The sequence below is a fragment of the Sebastes fasciatus genome, chromosome 16, assembly GCF_043250625.1.
Source record: "Sebastes fasciatus isolate fSebFas1 chromosome 16, fSebFas1.pri, whole genome shotgun sequence".
Lineage (NCBI taxonomy): Eukaryota > Metazoa > Chordata > Actinopteri > Perciformes > Sebastidae > Sebastes > Sebastes fasciatus.
Genome location: NC_133810.1, coordinates 17,216,622 through 17,230,914, shown reverse-complemented (window position 1 = coordinate 17,230,914; position 14,293 = coordinate 17,216,622).

Below are 14,293 nucleotides of genomic sequence, written 5' to 3'. Positions count from 1 at the left end.
TCGATTGAGCCACCCTACCTTAAGGGATCACTGTGCTGTTGGACGTGGTCCTCAGTCACGCCTCCAGTAACGCTGCTGATGGACTAAATCAATTAGATGGACCAGATACTTGTGTCTCCCACCATGAATCCATGGGGGCACAGTGGGGCCTTCATCCTTTCATCTACCACAGGTGACACACACACAGAGTGACACACATAAGCATTGACGTGCAGAGTCTGATGTGAATAACAAGAGCTCCAGAGAGAGTTCAATCCCATGTTTAAGGAGTCTCACGGTTTTTTCATTCGATCACCAGCCTCCAGCCTGATATGAAAGCTAAACCATGGAATTGTTTATCGATCAACCTCTAACGAGCTACAAACCAGCGGAAAGCAAATGAACGCCAAATACCAAAACCTAGTCTGGCGTACATGCAGATATGACAGTCACTCATTTAGATATGTAAATGTCGGTGCAAACATGCCGACCACAACAATAGGCTACGAATAATAGAGATGTGTTCAAAGCCCCGTCGATATTTGTTCATAGATTTAATTTGCTATTCCTGTTCTGATTTATTAATTGCTGCATTCGGCGTGCGTGTGAGGCTTTGTTATTGTTGTTGTCCTTTGGCTGTTTGTCTGGACCAATTACGGTTGATCCTCCCGGGAGTAGACTGGACTCTTCAGATGTCTGCTTATAATCTATTGATTCCTTTCATCTCTGGTTGCTGTTGCGTGTGTGTGTGTGTGTGAGGGCGTGTTTGTCAAAGACAGATGGGGGTGGGTGGTTGTGTCTACGCGTTGGAAATGAGTCGATCTCATTTACACCGGTCTCTTCGCCCGACGGAGGGAGGGAGGGCGCCTCGTGTTGCCTCTCTGTTTCCTTCCTCTTCCTTTCTCCCTCTGTTTCCTCACATATGCTCGTAGCATAGTCGTTATCGCTCTCCGTCTCATTTGTCTCATACTCTCCCTATGTCTTCCTTTGCCTCCTATCTTTGCATTATAACCCCCTATCTCAGTCTGTCGATCTTTGGCCGTCTACCTATTCACTCTCAATTTCTATCTTTGCCTCTTTTCTATTATTCTGTCTATTTCTATTTCACTATCATTCACTCAGAATCCATTTTAATCTCTTACTCACTCACTCTTTCTCCACGTACTTACTCGGGCTCCATATCTCCATCTCTTCTTGTTTCTCTCACCGTCTATCAGATAGTGTTAATTCAAAATCACACTTGCCAAAACAGGGATGTAGAAAGCAAAGGGCATAATTTAAGACTTTGTGCAACAGGGAAATTGTTGCATATTCATTTCAAATTCAACACAAGTCAGTTGTAAAATTAATTTTTCTGACTATTGTGGCCTAATAATTAGCTTGTTTGAATCTTTCAAACAAGATTTTGAATCTTTCAAACAAGAGAGCAGCTCCGGTGGAAATTCATCCACTGGAAATTAGCTTCAAAGTTTGTACAACCCTCATCACGGCGGCTTTGATGATTCGTCACAACGAAGGTCGGCCACAAAACAAGGGGGAATATATGCGGATTTGTCTGAGCTTACAGTACGAGTCTTAAAAAGTTTGGATGAATTCTCAAAGTCACAAATCTATATTAAACCCAAAGACTGTATATAAGAAGTGGGCGCAGCCCCCGTGATGTCACCCATTAGTTTGTGGACTACTGTTTTGAAGCCTCGAGTTTTGGCATATTGGCCGTCGCCATCTTGGTTTCTTGCAACCAGAAGTAAAAGGACAACCAAACGCTAAATATGACATTTTTAGTCGACCAAAAGGATTATAATTAACGTTCATGAACTGAAAACACACTGTGAAAGAATTAAAGTTATAAAACAAAAGCGCGGACAACACCCGTGGTAGCGACCTGTCAATCACAATGTAGCCACGCCCTAAAGCATCCCCTGCTTTATGGTCTATTGGACTCTAAATGGGATCATAATTTACTAAATGAACATCATGCTGTATTGAAGAAGACTTGTAACTAGCGATTGAGATCATAAACTCATGTTTACAACTGAGGTAATAAATCAAGTGAGAAGTATAGGGTCATTTTCTCATAGACTTTTATACAATCAGACTTCTTTTTGCAACCAGAGGAGTCGCCCCCTGCTGGCTATTAGAAAGAATGCAAGAATGCACTTGGCTTCACTTTTCAGACCTGGAGGTTGCCGCCTAATAATAACTATTCGATATTTATGTATTGCATAGTTTGTAATCATCCTGCCATAGATTGATTGGAAATTTAAGAAGATTACAAAGCAACATCGTTCATCGCTGATGTGCAGTATAATGACACAACCACACACATTGTTGTTTTACACTCACAGATAGCACTGTGGCACGCTGTTTGATCCAATGATAGTATGTCTGATCATCAGGAAGGATATGAATAACGGTGGTAATTAGCCACTACATATGTAGCCTGCACATATGCAGACGAACTGCCCCCCACCCCACTCCTCCCTGTCTACGTCTCTCTTCCCTTCTTGTCTCTTTCAGGGTGAGCAGTTCTCATCTGAGTGGATGGATTTTGCTCCTACAGTATATATATATATATATATATAATATGACTTGAAGTAATAAGCTCCCAGAGTGGAAAATCAAGCGCTGTCTGGTCTCTTTACCATGATCATGATCCCATCACCTCACGCTCATTATACAATTTAGAGCAGCCATTCCGATCAATCACAACCCATTGTAGCATCACTGTAGCAACCTTGAGGCTTTCACAGCATTGGAGCTTTCTAAATAACTGCCTTAGAGAGAGAGAGAGAGAGAGAGAGAGAGAATAGAACCACAATGACATTTTCCCTCTGCACTCTCACTTTTACGTGTCTGTGAGGTGTGTTGCTTGGACAAAGGTGTTTTGACCAGTAATCATTTGTATCTGTATGCATCTGTCTATGTGCAGTAGTTCTGATTTGTATAGTTGGTTGCATCAGTGTTTAAGTGCATTGCTTTTGTTCAAAGTCTTGCCATCTTCATGTGCAGCTAAAACAGGTCATCCTGTCTTCATTTCTCATCTTGAGACAACCACAGAAAATAATAGAACATAATTACATGTTTGCCGTTGCGTCTACCTTCTCGGTACTTTTCCTTTTTGTTTAACGTCAACTTTCTGACTTTCGACTTCACTTCGAATTTGTCCTTGTTTTGTCAAGAAGTTACAAATTGCAAAGGGGAGCTGCCGGCTTACATTTTTGTCTTCTAAAGTTTCAACGTTGAGATAAGGTGTTGTTGTTGTTGCTCGATACAAAACCGCATTAGCAGTAATTGCATTGTTTCACCAAGCTGCCTAAAAACAACAGTTTTGTACAACTGTTTTGTTTCATTGTGCTTTAAAGGCGAGCATAAAGAGAAAGGGAATCAAACACCTTGGGGCAGAACTTGCTTCTTCAGCAATAACAGTAAAACGGCTTTGTGGCAAAGCAAAGCACCATTTTTAGAGCGCAATTAGGGAGACTTTAATCACTTCTGACTGCTCCCACCGTGTGTATTTGAGTATGTGTGCTTTTTCTCTACCTTATGAAAAACAGCCGACAACATGTATTTTTCTCTTGTCCATCCTGTATGGGCATCTGCGTGTGTACATGTATGTTACCTCTGTGTGTTCAAATGTCCTTGTATTTTGCTGAGCTTCAGAATAAATGGCACGCGGACGGTAGGATTTTAATTGGAGCTCTTTACTGAGGTGGTGGTACTTTAACCACAGCCTCTGAGAGAAAAGAGAGAGTGTACAGGAGAGGGGCCGACACAAAATCGTGGAAGACGAAGAACTGAGGTGTGTGGCGATAGCACTGCTCTCAACGAATGGAGCAAGCAAAGCCCGCATTACAATAAATGAACGCAACAATGAAGAAAAAATCCATAAATCAGGATGCCTCTTACTGTGCTCTTTCTCTCTGCAACTCTCCTCCAGCTTCTCTGCTGCTTCATCTCACGACAACCAAACCTTTACCCATGAGGTGTAGGAGGTGGGAGAGAAGCAGAATTGAGCAGCAGAAGAGTGGAAAAGAAGTTTTCTCACACAACCAAGGTTCTTGCATCGTCACGCTGTTGTAAACTTTGGGGCACAGATGCCCCCAGAGAGTCCCCTGACTAGCCCTACTCGACAAGCTCAGGTTCGCTACTGATTACATTCTCCACACACCCTGCTGTGCAGCGTTTTCCCTCAGCAGGGGGATGCGCAGTGGTGGCCCAACGCCGAATAGGGACACTTACTTGTATGAGTCAGTCTCTCCTGAGGGTCTATTTGGGAACTCACTTGAAGCCACTCAGGCTAAATTTGAGCAGAAGAAGGAGTCCGTAAGTAGCATCGTTCTGGTACTAAATGTGAAGTCCAAGCAGCCCATGGGCGCCCATAAGTGTCCCCCCACCAAACACGACCTCCTAAGAGGTCAGTTCCATCTGTGAGTTCCGGTTCCCTGCCTGTTAGCCGGCAGCACCCCAACCAGTCAATCACCACGCCAGCTGGCTTGGAGCAAGGGTCCGCCCCCCCTGCCGCCACAAGGTCCCTGCTGCCAAGAAGAACAAACCTCACTGCTCCTAGCTCCGGGAGCGGAGCAGAGAGGGGCATCTGTTGTCAACAAAGATGCAACTATCGGTTCGGTTTAGGGGTCCGGTCCCATAAGGTGTTGTTGTCTCCCAAGCACACTCTGAAACTTTCTACTCACAAATACACTTTTGCTTTTCCAGCACAGCGTGAGTGCACAGTGGAAGATGGTCATAGCTCTATTTTTTTTCCATTTTATCCAGAAGCCCAATAAGGATGCCTTCAGTTAACTGTAGCCTGTTGTGTTTTGATTTGTTGATTTGTATTGGGTAGTGCAATGAAAAGAAACCCCATATACTGTATGAGGATGTGTGGGAGGGGATGACTACTATAATTACAATTTCCTGCCAAATGAACAGGGTCTGTTGACATTAGGGGTGTTATTGTCATGATGCCACACTGTCTTTGTTGTAGCACGGTATAATCCTCAGCTACAGCTACATTTGGTGGCTATTAAACCTGCAGTGGGTAGAATTGGAGAAAATGATTAAAAAAGAATATTTTTTTATAAAACGGTCACTATATCCTGACAGTAGTGCATGAGACAGGTAATCTGAAAAAAAAATCATGTGCCTCTGTGTCCTCCGGTGCTCCTAATGGCATCTACAACCAATCAGAGCCGAGCTGGAGCCTGCCATCTCTGAGCAGCTGTCAATCACTCGCAAACTCTGATCAAACGGTCAAACTAGGCAGCGCTGATCAAATATGAAGTCTTATAAATCTTGTAGTTTACTGTTTAACTGTAAAATGAGAACGTTTTTTGACCTAGCAGCCATGTTGAGATCAGTTGAGGAAATTCCAAGCACCGCCCACCAGCCGCAACAAACTTTCTCATTTTACAGCTAAACAGTACACTACAAGATGTTTCTGAAAACATTTTACGAGAGAAATATGAAATACAGTAACAAAATATTGATTAATATTTGATCAGCGCTGCCTAGTTTGACCGTTTGATCGGAGTTTGCGAGTGATTGACAGCTGCCTCCGTTGAATGAACAGCCAATAGGAAGGCTCTCTCTCTGTGAAATGACCTGTGATTGGCCAAAGTCTCTTGTCATGGGCTAGAATTTCTAAAGCCTGAAAACAGAGCCATGAGGAGGTGTAGAAGTCTAGTTTTCTCTCAGAACACTTGAATTACAATATGCTGAAAGGTTATTATGGATATTTTGCCCAATGATGCCAATAATATTCTGCCTACTGCAGGTTTAAATAGAGCTACACAAAGTCTGAAGAGTGGCACAGTAAGTGTAATCATGAGTAAAGTATCACTGAATTTCTTCTTTTTCCAACATCATTCAAAAATGGCACAACGTTTTTAATGACTAACAGTATGGAGGACATGTTAATGAATTCTGAGCACCTGTCTTTTTTATATGTACATCTGTTTTACAGTGACTGGCAGACTTCATGATAACCTATATAACTGCTGTCACATGGCGATCTGTGAATTGTGTAGGCCCTTCATGCTTTTGTGATTGACTTGTCGCTGAGTGCAAAATTAATGACATTCTGCTGTCATCTGTCTTGCATGTGATAAAATTGACACCATGTGGTAGTGGATGAAGCAAGGTTGCTCATTTCCCCTGTAAGGGAGGACATCTGATTAACCGTTATGGACTGACATTATGGCCAATATGCTCAATGCGTGGTCTCAGCCCAGCCTTCCGTAGTATTAACAATGTTCCTTTCATTGTCTTTTGACTGGGATTGAGGAGCACGGACTGTATTTTCCATTTTTTAGCTGTACCCAGTAAATGCTTTGACTGTAAAGTGCAGACTCAAGAGGAAAATGCTGATTTCAACTATATGTAGGTCTCTTTTCATTACCCTCCAACACAGAGATACAATCATTTTATTGTTGTTACATCCATTCATGTCCATTCATCACCTCAGCACCATTGTTTTTGCATGTCTGTGTGTTTACAGTCACTGTTGTGAACTCAATAACTAAAGCATAATATGTAAAAAAAAAAAAAAAAAAAAAAACGTAGAACAAAACGATGTGATCACATTTCTTGCATAAATTTCCATATTAATGTAAAAAGATGTTCATATTAGGGCTGTCAAAGTTAAAGCAATATTAACGCGTTAACGCAAATTTGTTTGAACGCCACTAATTTCTTTAACGCATTAACGTAACTTGCAATTTTTAGGTTGTAGCGGGCTCAGTTTTAAAGCTAGAGTGAAAATCAATGTCATACTAGCTTGTCAAGATGGAGGCTAAATAACTCTCCAAACTTACTCTAAATTTTGGCGAGGAAAAACTGTCATGGCCATCTTCAAAGGGGTTCCTTGACCTCTGACCTCAAGATATGTGAATGTAAATGGGTTCTGGGTACCCACGAGTCTCCCCTTTACAGACATGCCGACTTTATGATAATCACATGCAGTTTGGGGCAAGTCATAGTCAAGTCAGCACACTGACACACTGACAGCTGTTGTTCTCTGTTATGATTTGAGCATATTTTCTTATGCTAAGTACCTGTGAGGGTTTCTGGATAATATCTGTCATTGTTTTGTGTTGGTAACTGATTTCCAACAATAAATATATTCATAGATTAATGGCAATATTGGTGTATTTCTAAACTGATGTATTTGCTAGGTATTGTGCTGATTAGCATTAGTAATATAACTGGGAGTTGTTGAATATCAGCGATTACATCTCGAGTATGTCTTTTAAATTCTTGCACCACGTTGTCACATCTCAACTTCCATCATCGCCTCCTCCCTTATTCCCCATCCCCTTCACTTCTTCCCAGGCTTTTTTCCTCGTTGTTGTCTTTGATACTTCTTCCTCTCTGTGATTCTGCTGCTCCCTCCATCCCTCCTCTGTCTTAAGACAGCTTGGGCTGAGAAGAAGAACTCTGCTGTGGGATAACTTCATTACAAAGCAACCAGGGGAATCGAGGGAGGTTGAAAGAGAGGAAGAGGAGTGGGGATGGGGTGGGGGAGAGCTGGGAGAGAGATAAGCAGCAGTGTTGTTATAAAGCTGTTTTCCTTTTATGCCTTCATCTCATCTCTCTGCTCTTGTCCTTCACTAATAGAGAGACAGTCTGGCATTAAATGAGGAGACGCTCACCTTCTCCAGGGTACGGCAATAACAGAAATCTCAACGCACTGCTTTAGATAGTGATGTACCAAAGTGATTAATATTTTTATGGAATCCTTGTTGGTTCGGTTTCTTTTTTGGCTTCCAGCTAGGAAGGGATGGTAACGCTGCGGAGGGTTTTACGTCCCTAACAATGTGACTGATATGATATGCCTTATTTTACAGTTTAATACCCAGAGCTATTTTGTCGTGATGCACTGTTAAGAATTTCCCAGTAAAATAACAGTAAAGAACTGGCAGCAGGGTTGCCTTTATGTTACTGTAAAATTAGTCACTGAAATTTACAGCTTGGTACTGTTAATGAAAAGTACAGTTTGAACTGGTTGTTTTTTATTAATTTCAGAGTATTTTACAGTTCATTTACTGTTTAAAGATACATTATATAGCTGTTTTTCACCTTTCTTTTACATTATCTTACTGATTTGTTTTAATGCACTATTTAGGTTGTATTCTTTACATACATTTTAATAAACATTATTTTTTGCCTAGATGAATAGACTTAGCAGGTTACAGACATTGGAATAGTCACACTAAATACAATTAAAGGCACTTCTTAGGAAAAAGGCTATAATAGACTTGTTGACACTTTACCCAAAAATGTCTGTCTATAGCTGGCTACAAGCACAGAATGCAAACCATAACAACATGTGAGTGAAGAACAATAAAGTTAATTCACTGATTTTCCAATCATGTACAATGTACAAGCCTCACATGTGCAGATCAGGTCCCACAATTAAAAAAATACTGCATGAAACTGTTACTTATGATACTTTAGACAGTTGATCAGCAGTAAAGTGCTGTTTTTTAAGAATGCATTATAGTTCAGTTAAAAAACGGCCTACGAGTGTAATTTAACAGGTTTTCTTGTGTATTAACAGTAAAGCACTGTTTTTTAGCAATAACAGGTTAATACTGTTGAAATCCTGCTGTAAATTAACAGCAATTGTTTACAGTGTGTGTATTCACAGTAAGAGAGAGAGAAAGCTGTGAATGTACGCATGTTTTACCTTTTATTTTTGCAACGATGGCAGCCTCAGTTGCCTCGGGGAGTTGCTCATGATGCAACCGACAATCAAGCACTTACTTCACGTGTTTTTTTCCCCAGCATGTTTGTCCTCTCCCCCACTTTCTGCTTCCGTCTGTATACCCTTTTTTGCCATAATAAAATATAATAGGGAAGACGTGTAAAGCTCAGCCCATTAGGCTAAGGAGCAGTCATCCCAGCATCATTTAAGTTGCTTTAATTGAATCCCAACAGGCAGAAGCAACTCTATGAAGTCAGCCTTTGGTCCCCTATCTCTCTCTCTGTGTGTGCATGCATGTGTCTGTGGGCATGCATGTCAGTGTTTGTCTTGCAGCTGCAGCGTATTATCCTTCTCTGGTTGAAAGATATTTCTGTCACACAAAAAAAAAAGGTTTTGTAAACAAGAGGAACTTGAAGACACTTTGCCCCAAGGCAGCAAGGCTATCATCTCACTCACTTACGCATACGCTCGTCTTTTGGGGGTTTGCACGGGTTCACAACTTCAAGAGTGACAGAGACAGAGCGGTAGAATGTGTGATCAGCCCCACACACTGTATACGGAGGGGTGTATTCGGTTAGAATTAATATTCTTGTTAAATTGCCTCCTCGCTGTGTCACAATTAAATTGCTACTACTGATTTTATCTACAAGTGGTGTAAAACTGTTAATTGTGATTAGACCATGCATGAATTAAAGGCGAGACGGAGGAACGACTGGTGCTCCACAACTCCTAGATTCCTAGAGTTGATTCAGAGTGTGATTCTTAATTTAGAGAATCGCTGGAATTGATTTAATATGCTTGCAAATGATTACAACAACTGGAAAATATATCATACACTGCTGTGTGCAACGGAAATACGGCATGTCCTCCAACTCCAGAGGGAGCTTAGAGCAAGCAAATGCAAACAATGAACCCAGAAATGGGGACTTGGACGCACTTAAGTCACACACACACACACACACACACACACACACACACACACACACACACACACACACACACACAGCAACTTGACACTTGACTTGGACTTGCAAAAGATGACTTGTGAGCATCTCTGGGTTTGAGAAGGGATGTGTTAAATTACAGTAGATTATAAACTGTCATTAGTCGGAGACCCAGTGTAATTATAGGGTTGTACTTTATAACTGTTGTTGAAAAATAGGTTATGGTTATTATTGCATGCCTAATAATGTTAACAATATTTTCCTGTTACCCTGAGTAACATTAGTGTATATCCATTTTTCGGGGCAATATGCAGTTATTTAAATTTTCACTGTGTGTTGAAGGTTATAGGCTGATACTGTATGCGAATATATAAAGGTGTGATGATAAAGTACATGCTTTGAATTTCTTAGATATAGCTACGACTTGTGACTTGACTTGGACTTACCCCTCAAAGACTTGTGACTTGACTTGGACTTGTGACCAAAGCCTTGTGACTTGACTTGGACTTACCCCTCAGAGACTTGCGACTTGAATTGGACTTGTAACCAAAGACTTGAGACTTGACTTGGAGTCTAGCTCAAAGACTTGAGACTTGACTTGGAGTCTAGCTCAAAGACTTGAGACTTGACTTGGACTCTAGCTCAAAAACTTGAGACTTGACTTGGACTCTAGCTCAAAGACTTGAGACTTGACTTGGACTCTAGCTCAAAGACTTGAGACTTTGGACTCTAGCTCAAAGACTTGAGACTTGACTTGGACTCTAGCTTAAAGACCTGAGACTTTACTTGGACTCTAGCTCAAAGACTTGAGACTTGACTCGGACTCTAGCTCAAAGATATGAGACTTGACTTGGACTCTAGCTCGAAGACTTGAGACTTGACTTGGACTCTACCTCAAAGACTTGAGTCTTGACTTGTGACCAAAGACTCGAGACTCGACTTGGACTTTCCCCACAAATACTTGAGAGTTGACTTGGACTTGCCCCTCAAAGACTTGAGACTTGACTTGGACTCTATAGCTCAAAGACATGAGACTTGACTTGGACTCTAGCTCAAAGACTTGAGACTTGACTTGGACTCTACCTCAAAGACTTGAGTCTTGACTTGTGACCAAAGACTCGAGACTCGACTTGGACTTTCCCCACAAATACTTGAGAGTTGACTTGGACTTGCCCCTCAAAGACTTGAGACTTGACTTGGACTCTATAGCTCAAAGACATGAGACTTGACTTGGACTCTAGCTCAAAGACTTGAGACTTGACTTGGACTCTAGCTCAAAGACTTGAGACTTGACTTGGACTCTAGCTCAAAGACTTAAGACTCGACTTGGACTTGCCCCACAAATACTTGAGAGTTGACTTGGACTTGCCCCTCAAAGACTTGAGACTCAACTTGGAGTCTAGCTCAAAGACTTGAGACTCAAATGACTTGTGATCATATCTGTTGTGAACACAGAATCTCACTTTGTGTGTTTGTGCTTTCCATATTAAAAGTAACAATCCTGCTACTACAGTATTTAGCTCCATCAAAACAAGCTCATCTGTTTGTTGACACATTATGTCAGTAATAAGACGACGCAATTAAAACCAAAATGCCTCCCAAGCTAATCGTCTCAAAATGCGCAAAAAGCATAAAAACCCTCTCAGCAACTCTGAGTTTGCAAAAAAACATATGTGGACTTCATCCCAAAAGGCACTTAACATTCTTCGGCTTCTTTTACAGTCTTCATTGACGTACTAAACTCAACATCTAATGATGCTCATCTTCCTAAAATGGCCACAAGGCGACTTGATGGCAAGGCAGGCGTAAGCAAAAGTATCACCCGTCATTGTTTTGTAATTAGAATACGTGCATGGTTTATTAGTTCATTATTTTGCCGTTCTGCAGGCTAGATGCCACTCTCGTCTACATTAAAGAAACCCGTTGGGGGGGGGTGGGGATGTGGTGTTTAGCTCAAGGACACTTCAGCAGAGCGGATGCTTCCTGACAAAGTGTAAAGGTAATGTGTGTTCCTCCTGTGTCCTCTCGTCTCCTGCTGCCTCCTGTCAAACCTGCGCTGCTGTTTGGAAGCATATCGCTTTGATGGCCTCAGATTTGAAAGAGTCACCTCCATGATAGGTAACAAAGGTACAGAGGAGGATCTGGCTGTGTTTCTTAATGGGGTGTGCATACGTATGCTGCTGAACTAAGACACACATAGAGGCAGAGGAAGGAGAGCAAACAAGAGAGGATGGTGGTGGTGGCGGCATTGTGTACGAGACCTTGAGAGAAGCAATGAAACACAGAGAATGTGATTTGGGATTACAAAGATTTCATTAAAGCAAGCCTACTATTGGAGCTTCTCTCATTACTTGGGTCCTTGTCTCAATCTGCCTGCTGTCACTCTCGAGCCGTAAATGCACTCACCAAATGGCTCGTGGCTGCTTAATAAGTGAAAACCAGAATCACGTTCTCAATAGCCTCTGTCTCCTTTACATCAAGTGCAAACATGTACACAAGCAAAGCCAGCAAAGTGTCTTTTTTACCGTTATACCTTTTTTCCTCAGCTTCTCTCTGTACCTCGCTCTCAGCTCCCTGAGCTGAGAGGAGGAAAGAGGAGCAGGATAAGAGAGGTGGTAATCAAATGCAGGTAATAATGGATAATTGAGGTCTTGTAGCAGAGGCGGACGTCCGCAAAGTCCCTCTGCTTTTCTCATTTATCCTCAAAAGTTCACACATTCAACCTAACACTCTCACCTCTAAAAGAACGACACCTTTTTTCCTTCAACCTTTCAGGAGGAAAACCTAATCTCATCCATTACAGCGATTTTTTTCCTCCTTTTTACAGCAAGGTCCAACGTCATTTCTCTCACTTCTGAACCTCTCTCTAACACTTTCCCCAATTTTTATATCGCCTCTTTCACCTTTTATATTATTTAGAGATCACTCAGTCCTTGGGGTGGAGGACTCTGGAAAGACATAACACGGAAATGATTCCACTGTTTTTGTCTCTGTTGTCTTTGTTTTGATTCTGATTATTTTTTTCTCTCAGTTTTTTGATTGTCATTCTAGGACCGTGTGTAAGCTCATCAGGATGGGAGGAATGGATTTTGACTATCAATGTTTGTACGAAAGAGTAAAATCAGATGGTAACTGCCTCCTTTAGCAAACAGTTGTGATTACCAATATTCAAACCATACCTTTATTTATCTTATGGCCTATATTTGTGTCCATTTCCAACAATTATCTAAAGGGGATCTTGATAACATTGATAACATTCAGCCACTAGATGACGCATTCTCCCTCAAAACGTTCCATTGCATTCACTTCACAACAAGTCGTTGCTAGACACTTACCGCCAATCTCAGCCATTTATCCCTTTTTGACTGGACCACAGAGGGCCAACCCTACAAACGCAAAAGCCTGTCACTGACTGACTGAGTGATGAAGTTACACGATTGGTCCGTCATGTTGGAGTTTCCCCATTGGCCGTTTCTCTTTCAAAATGAAAAGGCGGAGAACAGTCCTTTGTTTACATTGTCAGGGGGGCGTATCTGTGGTTCCCTCGTGACAAAGAGTATCAATATACGTTCTTTGCTCGTGGGCTGCTGCTCCCAGCTTTCAAACCGGAACCAACATGGCGGCTCGTTTGGAAACTTTCTTCTCTTATATCACGAAAATAGTTCACCGAAATGTGTTTCTGAAAACATTTTATGCGAGAAATAAGCCATGCAGTTGCTGAATCTGTCTTTATTTTAGATTGACAGCGGTTAGTTTAAAAGTTTCAAGGGAGTTTCCAGAGGCATAAAGTAGCCTAGACCTCAAGTTTATGCAAATGAGGAGCGCCCAACATTACGCCCCCTCTCTTGAATCGCACCGCCACCCTACCAGAATGCGCTGCACGGCTGATTAAATAAACAATGAATCGGGAGCGTGGAAAGGACGGAGGCTGTGGACACGTACCATTACTGGATTTAACATTATAGACATGTATTACTACCACTAACTATTTGTATAACAATTTAGCCACAAATTTCCATTCTGACCATACACGGTCACACCATATACTTGGTTTTGACCAAGTCTTGTTTCCACACTAACTGACGACCCAGACTTACCACGTAAGTCGTTTTACTATTGGCTCACAAGCCTTGTTAGAAGTGGGAACCAAATGTCAGATATCTTCCACAGAGATAAACTAAACATTCATTTTGGACCCCCCAAAATTATTAATTCACAATCATAATTACTTTTTCAGGAAAAGCCATACTTTTATTCTGCACCTTTTTAAAGGCTGTATAGATGTCAATATATATATATATTTTTTGAATATTCTTCAACATAAAAACGTTATCAAAAAGACCTTTAATGAAATGTGAAGATAGGCTGCTATTTAGTCCGATTTGCATGTACAAAGAGGTATTGAAGGTAGAGACTCAAGGTTTCTTTGTTTTGCCTTAAAACCTCTACCCAGCATGCCTATTTAGTTGGAGGGTTTAAGTGCTTCTTCTCCTGTGGCCATGTAGAGACTGCTGAAAGGCACTGGCACTTGAAAACAGACAGGGCACTTTCATCGTCTCCACAATCATTATTTGCCCGATGCATATTCAGCTTACAGAATAGCGATGACTGGGCTAATTCACTTAAGATAATTAAGTGAAGTGGGTTTGTTGTGTCATTTCAG